A 19,911-nucleotide genomic window follows, 5' to 3' on the forward strand; every position below is an offset into this window, starting at 1 on the left:
ATATTTCCAGAAATGCTATGAGTTTTAAAACCTCTTGAATGAGGGCACCTGGGTGGCTCAGTCGGTTGAGTGTCTGACTCTTGATTTCAGCTCAGGTCATGATCTCGTGATTCGTGGGATCAAGTCCTGTGTCGGGCCTTGTGCTGTTAGGGTGGAGCCTGCTTGGGAATTCTTTGTCTCTCTCCCTCTCTCTCTGCCCGTCTCCTGCTCTCTCTCTCTCTCTCAAAATAAATAAATAAACTTTAAAAAAAACTGTGTCATGAATAACCACTTCTAATTGTTTTAGTACAGTCTGTGATGATTAAACCCATATTCACGGGCTATCCTCACATTTCTTAAATTTATCTACAATTAAATCTTAATTTTTTTCTGTCTACCTTAAGAAAGTTTGTTAGGGTTTTATTTTTCCTGATGACCTGTTGTTGTAAAGCCTAATAAACTTAATTAGAAGATTTCTTTGCAGCTGTCCCATTCGCTTCCCCACCCCTTTCAAAATCTCAAGAATGTTGCAAGTCTGTGGTTTACAAGGATGTACTCATGCAATTGAAAATGACCCTATTATGGACGCAGCTAGCAAGACACTTCTGTTGGCCATTAGTGAAGCAATTGCATTCTACAGATATTTAGATTTAGTGGAAGGAGAGGAGGGGACAATTAATTTCCGGTAAGAAAGAATGAGGTCAAAGGCCTCTCAAAACCAAGACTGCCTGCAGTAAACGAAAGAGGAAAAACAGGATAATCTCATATGTGTTCAAATCTCTCATATTTTGCACGAGCTCAAGTTTTCCCACAAAACTAAGTGTGCAGAGTCTTAGGGATGGGGGAGAATTCGACTTACCAGTGTTCTAAAACTTAGATTGACCCAGAGTTTACTACAGACATTTTTGAATGCTTGAATTAGGCATCTCAGGGTATTTTGTTAAATGAGAACATGTCCTTTTTCACCTATGTGGGTAAATTGTTGCCACCTACATTTAGAGTAGCCGAGGACCTGGAAGTTTTCCTAACTTTAAGCAAAAACCCATGGAAACAATAATAGAGTAATGGAAATTAATTTTATTCTTAAGAAGTAGTTGAGGCTCCTGGGTGGCTCAGTTGGTTGAGCATCCCACTCCGGATTTCCCTTCAGGCCGTGATACCCGTGTCGTGGGATTGAGCCCCTCGTCAGGCTCTGAGCTCAGCACAGAGATCCTGTCCCTCCCTTTCCCCCATTCACAATTGCTGGCTTGCTCGCTCTCTCTCTTTCTCTCTAAATAAAAAAAAAAAAAAAGTTTTAAAGAATTTTAAGAAATAGATAACAAACAAAATATGTTGTCAAAAACCTTGGGGTGGGAGAGGAGAAACAAAGTGCCCTTTTACTTGGGTATTTGAGGACTAGGTTAAATGATGCGGGGAAATGTATCCGGACCTCAGTAGTCATTAAAATCTGAATTTTTGTTGTAACTCTACCTTAAATATTTTCTAGGCTTCAAGGTTGTAATCTTTTAAAAGAGAAGTCAGATTCTAAGGTTTTTTCTAGCTTTAAGCATTGTGCTATATACCGAAAATGCCTTCTATATTTTGAAGTAGAAAAAGGAAATAAACATGCTGTTTCTCTTTTACAACTTCTTAAAATTCAGATAATAGATCAAATTCTCACGGGAAGGTCCTTACCCGTGCCCCTTAACACTTGTCAGGAAAAGCAGACTCTTTAACAGTGAAACACAGCAATCAATATATACAGTAGTTGGAAATTAGAGGAGACTCCCAAATCACGGACTGGGAAATATCTTCTTTTTAAAGTATTTTAAGAAAGGCAATAATTGAATCTTGGGTTTAGGTATGGCTCTTCCTAGAAGTGGGGGCGGGGCCTCAGTGAAATGACCTCTGGCAGTTTTTCTTTTTCTCGTCTGAAAAAATCCTTGCTTAGATTCTCATAGAAGGAAATCATGAAATGATTTGACTCTTCAACATAGTCTTATTCTTGGCAAGGAATGAGATTCACCAGTGAAAATCAAGCAAAGCTTGCTTCCTGTCTTCTTAAAATACTGTTTCCACTAGCCCCTCCCCTTCCTCTCAGAGTTGCTTTGAAATAATGCCTGAGGCTTTAACTCATTTGTCTGCAATGAACATTCTGCAGTGTCATATTTAAATGTTAGAGATATGTCCTGACAGGGAGGAAATTCAAATCAGTGATGTTCCCTGATACTCCTTGAAAACCATACTAGCAGCAGAACTTGAAAAGATGAAATGTCTGAATTTCTCCTGGGTTCCTCCTTGTACACGGGTTATATTGTTTGGGTCAGTTGGTCTGACCTGTCGATATTTTGATAATCAAATTACATTTTACATTTTCTTTTTTAATCACACGCACCATTAATTCCTGGAAATGTGCTGTTATACATCACATTTGGGGATATTTGTGTTAGCCATTTTTATTTGAAAAAATTTTGTGTTTTGGAGTTTCTGCCGTTTGTAGGTCCGTTCCCTTTCTCAGCCCCTCTTCTCTTCCTCTGCGTTGTTCATCGGCAAGGGCATGAAAACTGTGCTCCCAGTGACTCATTATTACTCACTATAGTAATCTACTCTTCTTTGTGAGACTAAATTTGGAAGATGCTTGAGTTGCCATTCCTGAGGAGAGCGGGTCCTGAAACACATCCTGTTAACTCTCAACTCCCCACGCTGATGCCAGGATGTACTGATACCGATCACACAAAATGGGTAGCTGTGCCATTTGATCCTGGCCAAGCTCAATGCTGCCAGGAAAAGTCTTCTTGCAGTGAGCGGAGTCAGGGGCCTGATAGGTGAAAAAAGAACTCCGGATTGTAGGGCCCTAATCCACAAAGCAAAACAAGTCAAAATATCTTTATATAGCCCTTTACAGTTCATCAAGTATTTGGTGATGCATTAACTCGTGCTTTTCATAACCTGTATTAGGGCATCTATTGTTATATTCATCTGGAGAGGTATGGCGACTTATCCAACACCACCAGCCTTTGAGAACTCCTCACAATCAAAACCACCGTTCTGGGATGTAACTGTTCACTCTCACAGTTAGCATGTCCTGTCCAGACCTTGGAGCCTGCTCTACATCTAAATGGGGAGCAGTTAGCAGTCACTACCTCAGTAGATCTAAGTTTGACTTAAATCATCCCCCTGCAGCTGGCCGGCCCCGGGCCATCTGCAGCTCAACTGATCTCGCGCTGAAGTTCTGTAGCTTGGGTCTGGGTTCTGACTTCCAGCTGAGCCCGAACTCCCACACTTTTGAGGACTACACTCATCTCCTCCATGCTTAGTAGTCCCTGGCTCTCTAGCTGATTCCTTGGTCCTAGCTACCTGACCTCAGTTATTTACCTCTATCCTCCTGTCCCCACCAGCGATTCCTCTTAGACAACACTGTTTATTCCTGCCTAGCCAGTGTTAATTTCTTCTGCCTCTTTCCCTTTCAGATTCTCAAGCCAACAAACCTATTTAAATCTTAGCTATCTACCAGACTTTCCAGCCCCTCCTTACTTCCTGTTGGACCCTGAACCTGATCTGAACTCCTATGACTGTTTCTTTTCAGTGTTCTCTATGCTGGGATAGTGATAGATATAAGACCCTTTCTACTCACCTTCTGCCTCCTTCTAACCCACATGAGACTTATATATATGTATATATGCATATATATGTACATGTATATATGTATACGTATGTGTATATATGTATATATATGCATGTACACATACATGTATGTATATATGCATGCATATGTATATATGTATATGTGCACACATAATACATGTGTATATATGTACGACATACATACAATATATGTATATACATGTATGCGTACACATTTATACATATACACATACACATATACACATATATATACACACATATATATGTATATATACATGTGTGTATACATATGTGTGTATATATGTATATACACACACATACGTATATACATATATATATATAGATTTGTTTAAATAATTTCTACACTTGACGTGGGGCTCCAACTCACACCCCCGAGATCAATCGCCATACGCTCTTCCAACTCAGACTCAAATATTTTATATTTTCTTTCACTGCTTAGAATTTCAAATCCTGGGGCACCTGGGTGGGTCAGTTGGTTAAGCGTCTGACTCTCTATTTCAGCTCCGGTCATGATCTCACAGTCTTGAGACTATCTCCTTGCTGAGCGTGGAGCCTACTTGGGATTCTCTCTCTCTCTCTCTCTCTCTCTCTCTCTCTCTCTCTTTCCCTCTCTTTCTGCCCCTCCCCCACCCACTCTCAAAATAATTAAATAAACTTAAAAAAAAAAAGAATTTCAAATCCTATTGACCTTCCTAGCTTATATTTTCTTGTCTCACACTGTATCATTGATTGCCATAGCTTCTGCCCCAGTTGAAATAGGATACGTAAAAGCACTTTGTTTAAGCCATAAACCTCATACAAATATACCCTGCTGCTGTTATTATTAGGTAATTCAAGCCAGAGGTGACTTTTTCTAACCTTCCTGGTGGAAGGAGATAGGCTGTCAGCTGAAATAGGGACTTCACAGTTATAGTCCAAAGCCAAAAATAAGAAAAGTGTAATAACTGTGACAGTACCACAACTGATCTCTTTATGTAGATGATTCCTTCTGACAAGGTCACCATAAGCTAAGATGTGTCACAGGAAACAGAAATCAGATACTCTAGGCTATTCTGAAAGCCTCAGAACCTTTCTTCTAATCAACTTGAAGATACTGAGCTTTCAGATGACATCTACCCTGATTGATTTTCCAATGCTAAGATAATAATTATTTTTAACATTTATAAGAAATGTTATACAGTAGTATTCTTACCTGTATTATCTCACGTCGTAAAAAAGATTTCACGGGGAAAGTAATTTCATTGTTTTAAATTTTTATTTTTTAATTTTAAACATTTTGCATGAGGGTTTTTTTTTTTAAAGGTTTATTTAGGGGCGCCTGGGTGGCTCAGTCGGTTAAGCGTCCGACTTTAGCCCAGGTCATGATCTCACGGTTCGTGGGTTTGAGCCCCGCATTGTGCTCTGTGCTGACAGCTCAGAGCCTGGAACCTGCTTCAGATTCTGTCTCCCTTGCTCTCTGCCCCTCCCCCACTCACGCTCTGTCTCTGTCTCTCTCCCTCTCTGTCTCAAAAATGAACATTAAAAAATAAATAAATAAAATAAAGGTTTATTTCTTTTGAGAGACAGAGAGTGCTTATGTGCACATGTGAGAAAGGGGGAGGGGGAGAGAGAGAGAGAGAGAGAGAGAGAGAGAGAGAGAATCCCAAGCAGGCTCCCCACTGGCAGCACAGAGCCTGACAAGGGGCTCAAACTCACAAACCATGAGATCATGCCCTGAGCTGAAACCAAGAGTCAGATGCTCAACCGACTGAGCAGGTGCCCCTAAATTTTAATTTTTTAAAAATAAGCTCTATGCCCAACATGGGGCCTGAACTAAGGACCCTGAGATCAAGAGTCACATGCTTTACCAACTGAACCAGCCAGGTTCCCCCATGTTTTAAATTTTTATTTTTATGTATTTTCTTAAGTTTATTTGTTTATTTTGAGAGAGAAAGAGCACGAGCAGCTGAGGGGCAGACAGAAGGGGAGAGAGAGAGGATCCTAAGCAGTCTCTGCATGGTGTGTAGCCTGCCATGGGGCTTGAACTCACAAACCCATGAGATCATGACCTAAGCTGAAATCGAGAATTGGAAGGTTAACCAACGGAACCACCCACACACCCCATTTAAAATTTTTAGATAGAGCAGCTGAAGCACAGAAATCTCAGTTAACTTGCCTAAGTTCACGAAGTAAGCCAGGGGTGTATCTTGTACTTGAACTCAGACTTTTCTGATTCCAAGAATCCTGCTTTTTTTTTTCTCCAGTCTAAACATCTAAGAACTATAAAACACCCTAGGAAGGTTTAAAACACTCTGCTCATTTATTTCAAGAATAAGTGAAGTTACAAAAACAGACATTCATTTAATAGATCACATAATATGCCACAGAAGGGTATGTTCAAGAGCCCACGCTGCATCATGGTTTTCAATAGTTATACAATACTGCCACCTTGTGGATTTAGCTATTTTCTGTTACTTTAGCCGACTTCTGTAGCCTAGCATAATGCCTGACCAGAATTACCTGGCAGGATCTGAACAGTCAAATGTTAAATGCCCAGAAAAGAGCTGGAGTCAGGGAACTTAGAAGAACACTTGAGGATCTAAGTATTGCCAGGAGTTTGAGCAAACCTATGGTGCTTTCTAAACAAGATCAAACACTGCATTTTGATTAACAAAACTTGAATATGACAATATAAAGTCAATGTATCTTTTCTTTAATGTTTTTATTTATTTTTGAGAGAGAGACAGAGCCGGGGAGAGGCAGACACAGAATCCGAAGCAGGCTCCAAGCTCTGAGCTGAGCTGCGAGCGCAGAGCCCAATCTGGGGCTTGAACCCACGAACTGTGAGATCATGACCTGAGCTGAAGGCAGCCGCTGAACCAACTGGGCCACCCAGGCGCTCCTAAGTCAATGGATCTTATGTTACATGATAAGGGGATAAGAAAGGGAAGGAAACAAATATACCATAGTAACAAATACCAAATAATAAATAGAAAAAGACTATAGACTGGGTGGCTTAAAAAACAGAAATTGATTTTCTCACAGTTCTGGGAGCTGAGAGTCTGAGATGAGGATGTCAACATGGTCAAGTTCTGGTGAGAACCTTCTTCTGGGTTGCAGTCTTCTTGTATTGTCACATGGCAGACAGCAGTAATTAAGGAGACGTGTCAACATTACCCAAGGACTCTGTATTGTCTTCTGGAGAAAAGAGTGTGTTTTCGTTTTCAGTTGTACACAAGATAGTTGTATCATGTGAGATGGAAGTGTGACCTTGTGACTGTCTATTCAGAGACTAAGTGTGGCTTAAGGAGATGCATTTGGGTGCCAAGTTGACAAGGGATGGACTTGTGATGCTTAATTTTTTAAAGTTCATTTATTTATTTTGGGGCAGGGGGAGGGACAGAGAGAGAGAGGGAGAGAGAATCCCAAGCAGGCTCTGCACGAGCCGCACAGAGCCTGACTTCGGGGCTGGAACTCCCAAACTGTGAGATCATGACCTGAGCCTAAGTCAATAGCCCAACACTTAATTGACTGAGCCACCCAGGCACCCCAGAGATGGTTCGTTGTGTGTGTCAACTCAGCTGGCTGGGCCTTGGTGCCCAGATATTTGCTCAAACATCATTCTGAACGTTTCTGTGAAGATGTTTTTTGCATAAGATTAGCATTTAAATAGGTGAACTTTGCCTAACACAGAATATCTTCCACAATGCGGGTGGGCTTCATCCAATGAACTGAAGGCCTTCATAGAACAAAGACCGACCTCCCCCAAGCAAGAAGGAATTCTGCCAGCAGACAGCCTTTGGTCTCAAACTGCAACTCGTCCCTGGGTCCCCAGCCTGCCACCTCCACTGCAGAATTTGGATTTACTGAGCTTCCACAATCACATAAATCAATTCCTTAAAATAAATCTCTTTATCTACACACATACTTCGTTCAGATCACGGCTGAGAGGTTCTCTCCCGAGCAACACGTTTCCTGACCAAATTATTTAAAATAACCATTTACCCACATCCCCTCACCATACCTAGCTACTCATCAGGTTTTTATTCTACTTTATTTTCTTTCATGGCACTTATTAGCATCTAAATTTATATATTTATGCTTTTACTCTTTTTGACTTAACCTCCTTCCCTAGAACGTTTGCTCATTGAGTCAGGATTTTTTTCTGTCTTGTTCACTAATGTATCCCCAGAACAGTGCCTCACTCAATAGCATTTATTGAATGACTAATGGATTATATATATGCATTATATAGATTTACCTATGGACATGTTAAGCATATGGCTCTGAAACCTGTTTTTTTCTCAGTTAATATAACAACATCTATAACAATATTTATAACACGGACATCTTTACAGGTCCATGCCTATAAATAAAACTTTATTCTTTTTGTATTGGCTGCATAGCAGTACTTGGTGTAGACACTCTGGAATTTATTTAACTATCTCCTGCTGACAGTTATTTGGGCTATTTCTAGCTCTTTATTTTGATTTTTTTTTACTTAAAAATTTTTTTTTTAAATTTTTTAGAGGGAGAAAGAGTGCAAGCAGGGGAAGGGCAAAGGGGGAGAGAGAGAGAGAGAGAGAGAGAGAGAGAGAGAGAATCTTAAGCAGGTTCCACATTCAGCATGGAGCCCTACAGGGCTTGATCCCACAACCCCAGGATCATGACCTGAGCAGAAACCAAGAGGTGGATGCTCAACCGACTAAGCCACCCAGGTGCCCCTACTTTGATTTTTTTTCTTAAGTCACAATAAACAATCTTCCCCATGTGTCTTTGTGCACTGTGTGGATTTCTATAGGAAACAGATGTGAAATTGCTGAGTCACAAAGGTTGTATCAACTTCCAGTCTTACAAATTATTTACACCCTTGGCCACATTATTGCAGATCCTTAAATGTGTAGCAACAAGACCTTGCCAGCTGTATTCCAGGACAGGGAATGCATATTACATTGAGGAAGTTTCCCTTCCTCACCAGACCTTTTTTTTCTCCTGCAGTTTCCAGCAAAGCATTGCATTGATCAAGCGGACTTTCAACTAGAAACCAATAAATAAAAATCAGATACTAAAATAATTCAAACAATACTGGCCAAGAATTTTAACCGTAGTTTGTCTTGGTGGTGTGGGACCAGACTGAAGCACAACAGTTGAAAGAAATTGTCCCTAAGGAAGTTTTATAAAAGGCTGGCTCACCTCCCCACTCTGTCTGACTTCCCCTAGCCTAGCTTTTTAGCCAGCTTCTCCGTCTGTCCCTTGCTTGTGCTCACAGGTCTTTGTCCTTGGTCTTATTTTCTTCATGTCCTTCCCGTTTTCCCAGGCTAATCTCGTTCACTCTTATAGGTTCATGTACAACAGTTTGCCAGTGACTTCCAAAGCTGGATTATCAATTTCCCTCTTCCAGAACCTTACCTCCATCTTCCCACTGGACGTCTTCACTTGGACATGCTCAGGGTGTCAGCTGGTTTAAAAGTGATCTCACTACTTCTCCCACCCCCAACCTTTGCCCCAAACCTGTTCCTTCTCTAGGATGCCCTTTCTTCAGCGAAGTTTCCCACCATGCACCTAGCTGCCCAAGACAAAAATCTCAGAGTAGGCCTAGGCCCTCCATCCCCTCACATCCTGTAGGTCATCAGATATTCCCTCAACATTTTCCTCTTATCCTTTCATTCTCTACTTCACTATTACTGCAGCCTTAACCTGAGGCCTTATTATCTCACCCCAGGCTGAACACCACAACTTTCAAACTAGTCTCTCAGCCTTCAGCTTTATATTTTTCCGGGATCCATTTTTCACTAGGTGATGTTTTTAAAATTCAAATAATATGATGCTGTCTCCATTCTCCGACGACTCCCCCATTGCCTACAGACATAGTTTAAATTCCTTAGCAGGACATATGTGCTTTCCAGAACACGGTGCCTGCCTACAGCTGTCACTGCACACTCCGATGTATAACATTCAATCTAGCTATAATGAAGTGATTGCATTTCCTGAAAACACAAGCTAGTTGCATATTTTTTTAATGTTCATTTATTTTTGTGAGAGGGAGAGAGACAGAGCGTGAGTGGGGGAAGGGCAGAGAGAGAGGGAGACACAGAATCCAAAGCAGGCTCTAGGCTCTGAGTTGTCAGCACAGAGCCCTATGCGGGCATGGGGCTCAAACCCACAACTGCGAGATCATGACCTGAGCTGAAGTCGGACCCTTAACCGACTGAGCCACCCAGGCACCCCTAGGAAGTTGCATAGTGATATGTATGCAGCTTTTTCTACCTGGCATAACTTTCCATGCCTATCTAGTTGGCAAGAACTCTCTCTTTAAGGACTCAGCAGGAAGGGTCACCTTATCTTTGGCTCTCATCTTCCTTGTAGAATTGCCCACTCCCTCCTGCAGCAGACGCTGTTGGATGCCTACCCAAGGGCATTCCCCCTTGTCCTTCCTCCTCCCCAAAAGACTCCAATTGTGTTAAGTCTACATAACTAATGGTTTAGAGGCGGCTGGCCCGGTGTTGGGTCTTCACCCATCTAAGCCAGTCAGCAATTGGTTTAGGTATGGTTTGGTATGGACATGTTATTGTACTCAATGAGATGGGAGGAAAAGTCTGCTGTAGAACTTTTAGGGGGGCTTGTTCTCTTTCTCTCTCTCTTTTCAACGTTTAATTATTTATTTTGATAGAGAGAGAGAGAGAGAGAGATGGAGTGAGTGGGGTAGAGAATCCCAAGCAGTCTCCGCCCTGTCAGCACAGAGCCCAGTGCCAGTAAGGAACCCAACACGGGGCTTTCGATCTCAGCAACTGTGAGATCATGACCTGAGCCAAAATCACGAGTCGGGCACTTACCTGACTGAGCCACCCAGGTGCCCCAGGAGGGCTTGTTCTCTTGAAGAGACACATAGGCAGAGATGGTCTTTTCTCTAGAGATGTCTCTAATGGACATTATGATTTCTAGATGAGTTGGATTTCTGGCACTGGGACCAAAGGAGTACTGACTAATACGAGGAGTAAGGTAGGGTAAACGCAAGTTTCCCAAACCTGGGCTAAAAAATCATGATTGTAATGTGTTAAAGTCAATTTCTAGAACTGAGGCACTTATTCAGGGATGGGATTCCAGCAAAGTAGATTTAGAGGGTATCTCCTAAACTTCAAAACTAAGTTTTCACATCTTTCTGCACATTAAGAACAGGACTATGACAGAGCTCAGGGCTGAGTCTGTGTGAGAAGGTTGTGCCCTTGGGGCGCCTGGGTGGCTCAGTGGGTAAAGCGTTGGACTCTTGATCTCTGCTCAGGTCATGATTTCACGGTTATAGGATGAAGCGCCACCCCACCCCCATCCCACTGGGCTCCTGTGCTGAGCATGGATCCTGCTTGGGATTCTCTCTCCCTCTCCCCCACCCCCCCTGCCCCTCCCCCACATGCTCTCACTCTCTCTCTCTCTCAAAAATAAAGAAATAAACATTAAGAAGGAGAAGGAGAAGGAGAAGGAGAAGGAGAAGGAGAAGGAGAAGGAGAAGGAAAAGGTTGTGCCCTTGACTATGGGAAGAGGGAGCTGGGAAACTTGGAAGGGAACAGGGAAGAGCTCTGTCTTTATATGGTGATTATACCCACGACAAGTTGGGAACACAGATGGAAGCCACTGGAAACCAGGAGGAGAAAGAAACAGAAGAGATGCTAGGTGGTGTTTCTCAGTACAAATTATAGAAGTGGCCCAGAAAGAGTGTGACATCGCGGACCAAAGGAGGCTTCAGAGTCCCGGCTGCTGCGGCTGCGGTCCTAGGTTTGCCCCTTTGGAGCAGCGAGGCCCCTGGCGAGTTTCTGTCGCTGAAAATCTCAGGTTTCTCATTAATAAAAAAGAACATGGTTAAACTCATCTTTTAGGGCTAACTAGCATAGTAACTGGCTTGTAATTTGGGCTGAATAAAGCAGACACTCTTGTTATAAAAATTTTTATACATTAGTAATGAGGTTATTAAACTAGCCTGTTAATGTGATAAAAGCTTAATTCTGCTAAGGACACGCAACCGATAATTTCTTGACTTGTCTTTCTGACGATTTAAGATCTCCGAAGACAGGAAATCATTACATTCAGACTTAGTAGAATTTAAAAAAAAATTTTTTTTAACATTTATTTATTTTTGAGAGAGAGAACATGAATGAAGGAGGGGCAGAGAGAGAGGGAGACACAGAATCTGAAGCAGGATCCAGGCTCTGAACTGTCAGCACAGAGCCTGACGCAGGGCTCGAACCTATGAACTGTAAGATCATGACCTGAGGCGAAGTCAGATGCTTAACCGACTGAGCCACCCAGGTGCTCCTTTAGTATGATTTTTTTTTTTTTTTTTTTTTTTTAAATGGCGATGAGAATCTTTGGAGAAAGCAGCCATCTGAGACACAGAATTGTGTACTGGATAGACCTGGCTACAGATGTCACCTATGAGCCATGTAACCTTGGATGGGTTAATCTTCCTGAGCCTCCATTTCCACAATTATAAAATGCAAATCATATAGGGTGGTGGTCAGGATTAAAGATCATCCATGAGAAATTTCTGACATGTATCAGGCATTCAGTAAACAGCACCTATTTTTTTGCACCTATTTTCTAAATTATTTTTTTAAATGTTTATCTTTGAGAGAGAGAGACAGAGTGCTAGCGGGGGAGGGGCAGAGAGAGAGAGACACACACACAGAATCCAAAGCAGGCTCCAGCCTCTGAGCTGTCAGCACAGAGCCTGACTCGGGGCTCAAACCCGCGAACCACGAGATCACGACCTGAGCCGGAAGTGGATGCTTAACTGACTGAGCCACCGAGGTGTCCTGCACCTATTTGTAGTATCGGTGTAGAAATTAGAGTGGTGGATTTAACGAAGGTGAACGAAAAAATCACTATGGTCTCAAGACCGAGACTCTAAAAAGAGGGAAGCAGTTTGAACGAAAACACAAACTGGTCAGAAAAAACAAATCCGATTCATTAGGCTCATGGCACTGCCTGTGTTGTGCTGCTAAGTACACATTTGGCATAATTTACCTCTTCTCAACCTTTCTTTGCTCAGCCATGCAATTATGAGTGATTCCACAGAGAAAGAGAAGGAAAGGCTTGGGAAGAAAATACTAGTGCTATAAAGAAGTTCTTAGATGGATGAAATTTTAAAAGGTTGGGAAATGGGCACCCGGCTGGCTCGGTCGGTAGAGCATGTGACTCGATCACGGGGTCATGAGTTCAAACTACACATTGGGCGTAGAGCTTACTTTTATAACATTTAAAAAAGATTGAAGGTTCGGTAATAACTGTAATAGCCACCTCGTCTGGTTTTGCGAGTTCAGCTCAGATGCTGTATTATGCAGCCCTTTATACAGATTATACTCTTTAATTCTTTCCCTTTGGGGCCTACGAATTACCAGAACATAACTACATGGTGGACATTTATCATTTTCCTGATTGCCCAGCCTCCAAACTGCCTTTGTAAGTTTGGAGAGCAGGGCCCTGCATCTCACTCAAGGAAGCCAAAAGCATTCCCTGATCGCTGACTGTTTGGGACTCAGGCATGACCGATCAGCCAATCCCACCTGGATCGCGATTCTAGAGGTAGGAGCCAAGAGAAGCAGGCAATGTACAAAACTTATTCCGGTAGTGGTGGCACGCGATATCTGGTGGCAGCAGTGACAGCTGGGTCAGTTGTAGCACCCATCCTCAGTACATTGCCAATGTCCAGAAGCAGCGTTTTTCCTGTCGTGTGGTTTCCTCTGCGGGTCTGGCCCCCCAGCCTCCCTTCACGCCCATCTGGTTCTCCAGCCTGTCCTTTGATTCTTTGAGCTCAGTACTATTCAATAAATTCCTTTGATGCTTCAGTTAACCAGAAGCAGTTGAGTATCGCTTGCAGCAAAAAGACTCTGGCTGGTACGTAATCTTTAGATCGTGCACCATCCAAAAGGGTCTAATGCCGCTGCTTTTTTTTTTTTTTTTTAAAGATTATTCATTTTAGTAGTAAATAATATTTTTTCAAGATTATTTAAAGATTTTTTAAAGATTATTTAAGTAATCTCTGCACTCAACGTGGGGGTTCAATTCATCACCCCAAGACCAAGAGTCACATGCTCATCGAACTAAGCCAGCCAGGCGCCCCTGAGGCCACCGCTTTTAATACAGATCTCTAGATAAAGTCGTGGTCAAATTTGCAACTGGTCTGGGAGTTGTTGCAACTGGCTCCTTTGAAGCCCACGCATCTCAGGCAAAATGTTTGCTGCCCCATCCTAACTAAACCACTTCTTCCTCTGTCTCCCACAACTTCTTCATCACACTCATCCACCCAGTCGATCAACACTTATTCAGCACCTACTGTATGCAAGGCAACACGGCGGGCACTGAGAGGCACCCAAAGATCAATAAGCTGTAGCCCTAACGGTATACTTTTGAATTTTGAGCTAGGTAAATACATTTTCTTTTCAAAAAAGAAATTTGAAAATTGATCACTGTTGAGGATAGAAGAGAAGAGGAACTTTTAATCTTTGAAGTAGTGTCACTGGGAGCAAGGTGATGTCCATTCATTTGTGTATTTTCTAGAAACCAGTCCCAATCCTCCATTCGAGGTTTCCAGTTTGAAAACAAACAAGTAGCTGTCTAGAGCACCGAGAAAAGAATGCCTCCTCCGAAGTTGGCAGTTCTAGATTGCTGCGCATCAAAGTATTTGTGACCTAGGATAAGAAATGGGATATTAGTGTTAGTACCTTAGGAATTTAACTCAAGATAAATCCAGAGTCTTCAAACAGAATCTAAGAAACATCAGTTTCAAATGAAAATACTATCCAGCTTGTCTCCTTTTTCCTTAAATTACCAAATAAGTCCTTCTTGTGGAATTGGGACCCCGCTACACCTGAGACCCCAGTGATACAGCAGTTGCTCGGGGAGTGTTGACACTTGTGTGTGAAATCACAGAATATTCAACACAAGCAAGGAGGAAAGGTGCACATTAATAATATAAAGCGGAACAGAGAGAGCAGCTGATTCCATACTCCCAAGAAAAGACTGGTCACACACACACACACACACACACACACACACACACACACTTTACAGGAGCAGAACTGAGGTGTTGAACATGCAAGACTTTCCCCACAAACAGAAAGTCTGATTTATTTTTTATTTTTTAAAATTTTTTTTTTTAAATTTATTTTTGAGACAGAGAGAGACAGAGCATGAGTGGGGAAGGGGCAGAGAGAGAGGGAGACACAGAATCGGAAGCAGGCTCCAGGCTCCGAGGTGTCAGCACAGAGCCCGACATGGGACTCGAACTCACAGACTGCAAGAGCATGACCTGAGCTGAAGTCGGACGCTCAACCGACTGAGCCACCCAGGCGCCCCAGAAAGTCTGATTTAGAAGTCAGCCTTGCTTTGGGGTCAGGTCTTCACTCCTGGGGGGCTTTGGGTATGTCACTTAAGCACTCTAGGATTCCATTTCCCTCCAGAATTCCTTCAGAATGGGAAGAAAACTTAGAGATTCCTAACCCAGTCTTTAACTTTTACAGGACTCTTCTTTGAAGCATTCCTGATAAGCCTCTCTGCTTGAATGTTGACTATTTTAAAACATTCTTTTTATTACTGAAATATAGTTGACATGCAATTTTATATTTTTTTGTTGTTGTTTTAAAGTTCATGTATTTATTTTTAATAATCTCTACACCCAACGTGGGGCTCAAACTCACAACCCTGAGATCAAGAGTCACATGCTCTTCCAACTGAGCCAGCCAGGTGCCCTACAATGTTATATTTTGAAGGCTGACCCTTATTTATATATATAAGGCACTTTCTCCAGGCACTGATACCACTTGTGAAATGTTCTGTTGGAGAAATTCTGCCTTATGTGTTGCAATGTGTCTGTCCTTCATAGATTTCCCCATGCTAGTGACCTCTCAGGTCATACGCACCAAGTCTAATCCATGGACAGCGCTTTCAGAAAGCTCTCACCTTCCTTTGCTTTTCTTGTCTACAGAATAAACCACCCTCTCCCCTTCCGTTTTTCTCATCCATCACACTGAAGACAACCTCATTTTGGTCTTCATGTTTTTATGGGTGTAGAGTAGAGAGGAAGCACCCTGAGGCCTCAGAGAGTCTGAATTTGAATACTGGTTCTGTTGCTTTGTAGCTATGCCATAGTGGACAAGTTACTTTTCATTTCTGGCCTCAGTTTCTCTCAAAGGAGGATAATATTAACAACAATGAGAAGTATGCCTATTGCATAGAGAAGTTGTGAATGAGGTTAATGAAAAAAATACAAGTAAAATGTTTAGTATAGTGCTGGGCACTTAGTAAGCAATACTACCACTGCTGTCATTAATAATAATAAAAAATAATAAGCCCTAATAACGAGAATAAGAATAAGGATTAGGACCGAGAAGATTTAAGAAAGTTAATCTAGTCGATTCCTAACCCCACAAACAAGGTTTGGTTGTCCTGACGGGAACCTTTTTCAAAGCAATTATTACATTTTTTTTTCTTGCAATTATCATTTCAATGTTCACTGACCACCTTCACCCACCACCCCCCTAAGAGGACGGGGACCTTTTCTGCTCCGTGGACTGCTGAATACTTAGTGCCTAGAACAGCGTCCCATTTCACAGCAGGGAGAGAATGGAGAACACCTTCAGATCACAGAAAAGGAGACTCGGGGGGCAGGGAGACTGGCAGATTTGTCTAACACTGACTTCACGGGAGGCCTGGGTAAGAACCCAGAGGTCCTAGGCAGCGAACTCTCGGAATGAAATCGAGGTCCAGCCCTAATGTCCAGTGCTTCGGGCCGGGGCACAGATAATACAGATATTCAGTGATCCAGGGGTCAACATTCCCACCGGGTGGCCTAAGCGCTGGCCCGGGTGTTGGGGGTGCCGTGCCCCTGGCGAGAAGACGGCTGAACTAGAAGGCAGGGTGGGCGGGCCCCCGGGCGCGCTAGGCGCTCAGCAGCTCTCCGCGCTGGCGGCGGGCCAAGGCCAGGGCCACCCCGGTCCGGCCCGGCCGGGTCCCGGGCGCAGCGAGTGGAAAACAACCTGGCCGCAGACAATTGACAAAGGCGCGAGAGCGGGCCGCCCTTCCGCGGCGCACGCACGCGCGCAGCGTGGGCAGAGCCGCGCCCGCCCGCGCCCTCCGTGGGACCCGCGGCGCCGAGGCCCAGACGCGGCGCCGGGCAGGGGAGCCGGGCGCCCCTGGCGCCCCCGCCGCTGCGTCGCCGGAGGCAGAGATCCGCGAGGTGAGGGCTGCCGGCTATTGGGGCGGGGTGGGCGCGGAGAGGGGGGGCGCTCGGATTCAAGTGGGGAGGTGGGGAGCGCGGAAGCCGCGACGCCCGGTCCCAGGTGGCGCGGTGAGCTTTGTTTGCGTCACGGGTCTTACGGGCATGCTGGCAACCTGATCCATGTGACCTTTTACAGGTGGAAAACTAAGGCCCAGAGAGGTAAGGTGGCCTAAAAAACAAACAAACAAACTTAACCCCTGCCTGCTTCAGTGTAGGATTTGGGGTGACTTTTAATAAGAACCCATAGGTTAAAACAATGGAAAATGCAAACAATATTAAAGAATCTTTGAGAAGGAAAATATAATTGTGACTAGTCAGTCCAGGCCAGGGGAAAAGGGAAAGGAAATTTGCCTCCCTGCGGTGAGCCGCCTTGGCCAAGGAGCCCCAGAAGGTTGTGCCAAAGCTGGGACCGAGAGAGCCCCGGGGCTGTCCCGCTCCCCCTACAGTGCTCCGTGCACAGTGAGCGCTCAAAACTTGGAGGGGAGTAGAGAAACTTGACAGCAGCCTGCCCACATGCTTAACCTTCTGGGGATCCCCGACCCCTTAGAAATCTGAGTCTCTCCCCGCCCCAAGGTTCACACATAACCTTGCACACGGTTTCAGGTCTGAATGAAGCATTCTGCTGTAAGAAGTGACTGAAGGCTGACATTCAGGCTGTGCTGTTCAGAGCATTCTTTTGCTCCTTTAAAGGGAGGCAGCTGGGAAAGAAGTGAGTCCAATTGGACAGTCAGTCCAGTGTCCTGACCCTGCTAGCTGTGTGATCTTGGACCAGTAGTTTAACCTCTCCAGGGCCCAGTTTTACCTGTGAAATAGGGATAAGATTGTCTGCTTCATCCTTCAAGTTGTATTCAGACTTAAGAATGAAGGCTGAGCCCTTCTGTGCTGGTGCACAGAATCCAGTGGCCCGCTGCTGTGCCAGTTAGGAAAGGTGATGCTCTGGGAGAAATTGGGCTGTGTCTGAAATAATTAAAAAAAACTATAAACATGAAACTCTAAAGTGAACCCTGTTATGACTTAGAAGCAGCTGCACATGTTGTAATGACGATAGCCTAAATAAAACCACAGCAATGCCTGGCATCAGTATTTGGCCCAAGGTGAAATGCTGAGAGTAGAAGCTACCAGACATTCTTTTTTTTTTTAATTTTTAATTTTTTAGTGTTTATTTATTTTTGAGAGAGAGAGAGACAGCATGAGCAGGGGAGGGGCAGAGAGAGAGGGAGACACAGAATCCGAAGCAGGCTCCAGGCTCTGAGCCATCAGCCCAGAGCCGGACGTGGGGCTCAAACTCACGGACCGTGAGATCGTGACCTGAGCTGAAGTCCGATGCTCAACCAACTGAGCCACCCAGGTGCCTCTGAGAGAGAGAGAGAGAGAGAGAGCCCCAAGCAGGCTCCACACACAGTGTGGAGCCCAACTCAGGGCTTGATCCCATCAACCCTCAGGGATGATGACCTGAGGCTAAATCAAGAGTTGGACTCTCAACCCACTGAGCCCCTGGGGTCCCCTGAAGCTACCAGACATTCTAACAAGGACGGTTTATTGGGCCTCGCTTGCCTTTTTCGGATGGAGCCAACACCTGTATAGCTTGGTTTTCCATGAGAGGATAGAGGAGGGCATACATGAGGGCCTGGGCAACACACAGTCTTACTAGGTGATGGGGGCTCAGCTGAGTCCCTGCCAGGGGACAGGAGTTGCTGGCAGCTGGCTCTCATCCCTCTTCGATCAGCAGCTTGCCATGGTAAACAGTGCTTCCGTTGAGTCTATTCTAGATCAAATAAATGGCTTTTTATTTAACTCCCGAGGCGGGTGTTTGAGCGCTGTAACTGAAGCAAAATGGCGTTTGTTGAGCTTGATTGTCCAAAGCCTATTGGTTGTTCATTAGGAGTTTTAAAGTCTGTGGATCCAAAATTGTGAGGACAGGGCCTGGGCAGGCCTACTTACCTATAAAAAGAACTGCTCTTACAAAAGGCTGTGTGGTCTCCTTTCTCTACCATTTTAGACCTTGCAAATAGAGTCAGGGAAATATGGCTTAGGGCAAATAGCTGCTATTTAATTTGGATTAAGACACACACTACCTGTCTGGTGGCTTACATTCCTCTCTGGGTATTTATAAAGGAGAGTTTTTCCTCGGAAACAGAGAATGTGTATGTGTGCGTCTGGGATGCCTCTTGCCTCCTCTCTGTCTCAACTTCAGCCAGTCATTTCTCAACCTTTTTTTTTTTTGCAGGCTGGGGGACTTTGGCAAGTTCCTTCCCTTCCCGGCTCCATGGCCTGATTTTGTTTCACAGTAACTCTGTTACAAAGTTGTTTTTTCTCTTAAAGTAAGTGGTACACCCATGGCGAGGCTTGAACTCACAACCCCAAGATCAAGAGTCACCTGTTCTACCAACTGAACTAGCCAGGCGCTCCTACAAAGTTTTTTCTGTAAAAAAAATTTTTTTAATGTTTGTTTATTTTTCGAGAGAGAGAGACAGTGAGCAGGGGCAGGGCAGAGAGAGGGAGACACAGAATCTGAAGCAGGCTCCAGGCTCTGAGCTGTCAGCACAGAGCCCGATGCGGGGCTGGAACTCACGGACTGCGAGATCATGACCTGAGCCGAAGTCGGATGCTCAACCGACTGAACCACCCAGGTGCCCCTAGAGTTTTTTCTAATTTGACCTTTAGGTTCCAAACATTTGGTGCCGCATAGGACGACATCAGGCAAATGTGCTCACTCCCTCAGGCCAAGGTTCTTCCTTATTTGAACACAGCCCACGCAGGCCTTTCCAGACTGGCTGTCTTCATTCTTTAAACAGTTCTTTAGTAGGAAAAGCAGAATTTCTCAAGAAAGGATCTACAGACTACTTGCATCAGAATCACTTAGGGACTTGCTGAAATGAGCCATCCCTGACCTCCTGAATCAGAATCTTCAAGAGTGGGGACAGGGCACCAGGGTGGCTCAGTCAGTTGGGCCCTTGGTTTCGGCGCAGGTCATGATCTCATGGCACAGAGCCTGCTTGGCATTCTTTGTCTCTCTCCTCTCTCTCTGCCTCACCCCCACC

General features: G+C 44.1%; 1 protein-coding gene across 3 annotated transcripts in view; it reads left to right on the top strand.

The window, feature by feature from the left end:
- The first annotated feature begins 16,399 nt into the window (after nucleotides 1-16,399).
- Nucleotides 16,400-19,911, top strand: part of ARHGEF37 (Rho guanine nucleotide exchange factor 37) — a 103,186-nt gene continuing 99,674 nt past the window's right edge. Inside the window, exon 1 of one of the 3 annotated variants that reach the window (XM_060634669.2) lies at nucleotides 16,400-16,828. The gene's annotated coding sequence lies outside the window, so the exon portion shown is untranslated. Of the gene's footprint in view, nucleotides 16,829-16,934; nucleotides 17,030-19,911 lie in introns of those variants that run through there. The other 2 variants (XM_060634666.3, XM_060634667.2) reach the window with 2 other exon arrangements.

This window comes from Panthera onca, chromosome A1 (genome assembly GCF_046562875.1).
Source record: "Panthera onca isolate mPanOnc1 chromosome A1, mPanOnc1 haplotype 2, whole genome shotgun sequence".
Lineage (NCBI taxonomy): Eukaryota > Metazoa > Chordata > Mammalia > Carnivora > Felidae > Panthera > Panthera onca.